This window comes from Dermacentor andersoni, chromosome 5 (genome assembly GCF_023375885.2).
Source record: "Dermacentor andersoni chromosome 5, qqDerAnde1_hic_scaffold, whole genome shotgun sequence".
NCBI lineage: Eukaryota > Metazoa > Arthropoda > Arachnida > Ixodida > Ixodidae > Dermacentor > Dermacentor andersoni.
Window position 1 is genome coordinate 126,675,087 of NC_092818.1, and position 5,443 is coordinate 126,680,529.

A 5,443-nucleotide genomic window follows, 5' to 3' on the forward strand; every position below is an offset into this window, starting at 1 on the left:
CATTTACGGCACACTTCTTCATCATCTACATATTATCATCATCATGTGTATTGCCCTCCTTATTCATCGCGCGTGCGGCTGCATCATCGGCGTAGACTGTGCTACACAGAAACGGAGCAGGAAATATACCTTGAACAAACGACGCATTGCAGGTCCAAGGATCAAGGAGAATGGCCCATGCGGGACATTTTGCTTTTTCCACTAACACCTGTTCCTCGCAGCATACCTGCGTTATGAGACACACAGATCATGTACACGCCAGGAAATGAATGAATGAATGAATGAATGAATGAATGAATGAATGAATGAATGAATGAATGAATGAATGAATGAATGAATGAATGAATGAATGCTTCCAGTCAAACTTCTTATTTAAATTTTGTTCGAGGTTCTGCGCTTTGCAATATTCCTGTCGTTCTGCAACCAGAGATACAACCGAATACTGGTTTACTTAAATGTTTCAAGCTGTGACAGGAACTAGCTTGCAGACGCACGTCAAAGAGCACGATATCGGGCAAGTATAAGATATGGCCACATCGTTGTTTATGTTGCAGTGTTGTGTTATTTTCTTTTAATAACCAACCGAATAACGCGAAATAACTAATTTGGAGCTTCGAAATAATTTATCAGTCTAAAGTGATTAACCGGTTATTTTTAGCGACCGTTTAAGCGCCCTGTTCCAAATTAGGTCTTAAGTGGCATTTAGCGACGACAAGCAGCTATAAGAGTTCAAAGCCGCACACACATCACCTCGTATATTTAGCGCTATAGACACCCATATCCTTCACCACGTTAGGGGCCGAACTGATCCGTTTGCTGCGTATCTCGTTGCCGATAGATATTAGTGGCCCCAGTTAGCTCGGTTGTTACGGCACACTGGGCCAATCAAGGCACGTGTTCTATTTTCACTCGGACCGGGGGTGTTGTTGAAAGCAGTCGTTGGCGCCGACGCCCGAAGATGAAGCTGCAGTCTGAAATCCGCGGCTTGTTTACGCGATTCTGTTGTTATGGAGTCGCCAAAAAGACCCCGCGGAGGGGCAGACTCGTCGTAATGGTGGACCACGACGCAAAGCCATTTCCGGAATAACGATTTACTCTGGGCTAACCTTGACTCTGCGCTTATCGCGAGGTCTAGACGAGCCACCATCATTAATTATTTTAATTGCCATTAGCATCATCCTTTGGGAATTTCACCCAGTCTGTGTACGTACGTCCCCGCCAGCCTCTTTCCCGCCAACTTGGCCACAGGGAGAAGTTAAAATGGCTCGAGCCGAATCGGGCTGTTGTGCTGAGGGAAGCCGGGTTCAAAACCAACCGTCAGACCAACTTGCGTCGCTGGGTATGCAACTTTCGCCATGTGTTGCCATAATGTTGCCTATGTTGCCATAATGGTGTTTGTGCGTGCTCAAAAGAAAGACAACCTATACCTTTCTTTTGCCTTTCTCCTTTCTTTCTTACCCGCCGTGGTTACTCAGTGGCTATGGTGTTGGGCTGCTGAGCACGAGGTCGCGGGATCGAATCCGGGCCACGGCGGCCGCATTTCGATGGGGGCGAAATGCGAAAACAACCGTGTACTTAGAGTTAGGTGCACGTTAAAGAACCCCAGGTGGTAGAAATTTCCGGAGTCCTCCACTACGGCGTGCCTCATAATCAGAAAGTGGTTTTGGCACGTAAAACTCCATAATTTTTTTTCCTTTCTTTCTTTATTTTACTTTCTTAGTTCCTGAATTTATTACTTTTATTTATTTATTTATTTATTTATTTATTTATTTACTTACTTATTTATTTATTTATTTATTTATTTATTTATTTATTTATTTATTCATCCATTCATTCATTCATTTCCGTCCTATTTTTTATTTCTTTAAAGATCGAGAACAACTGCCGAGGGATTGAGAACAAAATGCTAAGTAAACAACAGCGACAAAGCACGTGCAGACTGATATGTAAAGACGCGCTGAAAGTACTTACAAGTAAAGCAGGAGGCAGATGAAGACTGCGAGGAGCGCCCAGTCCAAAATGGCGAATTGCTCCATACCAAACAGTTTGGTACAAGAGCCAGAGACTCCGACTTCCCAGGTACGATCTTCCTGCAGCTTGTGAAAGTAGTACTTCGCTTCGAGATCTACCGGCCAGCCGGGTAATGAGCACACCTCAAAAACGTGAATGAGCTTACGGAGTGCAAGGCGACATGTGCTGCGAAGGGGGAGGGCAAGGCTCTCATCGCGAGGGGAAGGTGGCAGATATCTGTTCCTGTGCGCCGACGAAGCGAGTGATACGCTAGCGTTAGCGACCCGCAACGGGGCAAAAATACAGTAGTGATATCAGTATTCAACTCCTAAAATATATTTACACCCTTTGGGCCTTAATTGTCCCACAACAATAATCGCCATATATCTTACCCGCATTTTCTTTCTTTAACGCTGCAATGCTGGTACCTCCAAATCACGAACAGCTTGCGCGTTATCAGAGTGGCACAGCGTTCTCGACGGGAAAGTAGTGAGCACCGAGTTTTGAAGAAAGGAAACGCAAGCAAGCTAGACGACAATTATTGTTGTGGGACAAACATACACCCAAAAGGGTGCAACCGTGTACTTTACGAATAAAACGAGCTTAGCATCTTGGGAATTCGGGTGAAGTGAAGGAGTTAGCAAAAATATATGCAAAACGGACGGACGGACAGACGGACGGACGAACTGACCGCATATATAGTAGCCCGGAAAAGCCACAGTCACAGGATTGTGTTAGCTATAAAATGACTGTTGTCGCCCACTTTCCTTAGATTGCATCTATACCAGCGTCTAGCGGAATGTCTTCACATGATTAGAGCTTTCAGCCAAACGTTCTCGAAGCAGCCTTTCCAGCTTGATTTAGACCGGGTACTTACCCTTGGATGTATTCCTCGGGCTTCCGAAAAAGCAACACCTCGTTGAAATAGTATGCATGTGCTAATAGACCCATAGCCTAATTGTCGGTGGAGCGCCGTCATAGGTATCGGCTTCATCAATGGCGCGTAGTTCCATTCCCCATGCTTTCACTTCCTATGTAAAGGTGGCCGACAGAAACGTAGACACAGAACATGGCTATGCCACCCACAACACCCGAACCCGAACACCCGCCCATGCTCCAATGATGCTGCCACCAGACTTTACACGCCTCCTGCGGGACTGTGAGGCCCTTCACCCGCTCCGAGACAAGCCAGGCTGACGCAGTCTTACGAGGCGTGGACTATGCACCCCCTAACTCCAGGTGCGTCAAAGAAGCGCTGCTCTACCTGTGGGAAGTTTGTTTATCAATCGGGCGTAAAAAAAGAATTTGAGAGGAGCCCTGTGTTTCGATTAAAATGTTAATTTCTTCGCAGTTCAGCTACGCTGGCGTAAACTGACTACTGCAGTCCGAGCTTTGCCGCATGAACACCACACTGTACTCGTCAATTTTCAACTGTGCGCCTAAGAAACGAAATTTTTTTTTTTTATTTAGGAAACCTGTGGTCTGTATACTTTTGTTTCATGGATGCTCGTCACCTGAGACAACAGTATTTGGCTTCCTTGAGCATCGTCGACGCTGGCTACACATCGCACCGTATGCCTCGGCCCTCTGCTCAATGACTATCTACGTGTGGTTTATGTCCAATCATTCGTCAACCCCGCGAGAGCGACCTCGTACTCGTGTTCATCCAGATAACGAAGCCTGCTACGTTATCATTATTGCGAGGAAATAAATGTACTGCGTGAAATTCAACACGAAAAACGTAGTAAGGGACACAGACCGGTGTTAGTCAGATTTAATCAGTACATTGTTTTCCTCGCAGTACGAGCCAACTCGCTCAACAACAAGTCTTATTGTTATTATTACTGTGGCGCCTAAAAGCAAGCGAAGGCGAAGTGCTCTAAGGAACGATAAGGTATGCAACATGTTCCCTTATCGCGATATATTTTTCGCCAATGTCGTGTATCACCCACTTCCCCTTTATAAGTGAACCCTTTTGTGACGACCTGTATCTATGTACTCTACATACGTACTGCGTATCTACGTACCTACTCTACGTATCGTACGTATCTACATATTCTACATGGCATTGACTCTTTATCGCGGGCGACACGGTAGGAAATGCCGGCAGCTGTGCTTGCCTCTTACTGAAAAATTTTGCCTCGCGCCGTCTTTTTTTTTTTTTTTTGTTATCTCTATCTCAAACGGTAGCCCGCCAAGAACTGGCCAGACGGAGCTATGACTGTCTCATTCTCCTGAAGTGAATAAGCAGCTTGGATTGCATTGTTGTCGAGGTAAATGAGGCAGTTTTGACTATATAACTCGTTATCATACCTAGAAAAACGGTTGCAGTGTAATTTTGTCCGACAAAACGCGCCGAGCGCAGTATACTCGACGATGCAGCTATGCAAACAGCCGATAACCATATTATCATCACCGATTAATAGGCTGATGCTGCCGGGCTATTCGTCTGCTTTATTTCTAACTCTATCCACAGTGTGCGTCGACTTGCGCGTGGGTGTCATTTACCCAGTAATATTAAGTTTTACTAGTATAGAACCAGACCCCCATTTTTGCGATAATGCTAATTAAACCAAGTGGTTTCGGGAACGTGAAAAGTGCGCTCCGAAAGGCGTTCATTTTGCTCTCTAAAGGCTGTGTTCTGCAGGTTTCTGCCGGTTTCTGCCGCAACCCCTACACTTATTTCTATGGCACCATGCGTCATACACGAAAATCACTACGCCATGTTTGACTTAGCTTAAGGTGAAGTGTTCAGCAAACAGAGCGCGAACAAGGGACGGTTGGAAACCCCAGTTGTGACATCCAGTCTATTTGGTAGAACACCGTGTTCCGCCAAACAATGCCCCTCTCTGCGGCAGACTGCATTAACGATGTCTTGAATTGAATTCTTGGGATTTACGTGCCAAATCCACCAGTCGATTATGAGGCACGCCGTAGTGGGGCGACTACAGATTAATTTCGGCCCCCAGGGAATCTTTAACGTGTCCCCAAAGCCCGGGACACGGCTGTTTTTGCATTTCGCCCCCAGCTAAATGCGGTGGCCGAGTCCGGGATTGGATCCCGCGACCTTGTGCTTAGCAGCGCAACATCATAGCCGCTAGGCGACAGCGGCGGGCATAACGATGTCCACAGCACACCGATGCCGTGTTCTATGTACTTGCGTGCGGGGTTGTGCGTACTCTCGGAAGCAAATGTTTTGAAACCAAGGCATCAGCAGCAAAATGAGCATTTTTTTCTAGCATAACGGTTTCAATGCATAACATGCGCGTGCAGGTTGTAGCACTTAATTTCAGCCTGTATTCCTTAAGAAGAAATACTCTCTTGCGGCGCTTACGATCCTTAAACTTTTGCTGGCCACTGTACATAGACAATCGAGCGTAAACGTCTTGTGCAGCTGCAATAAGTAATTTAAATGAAATGTTCGTCACGTAGA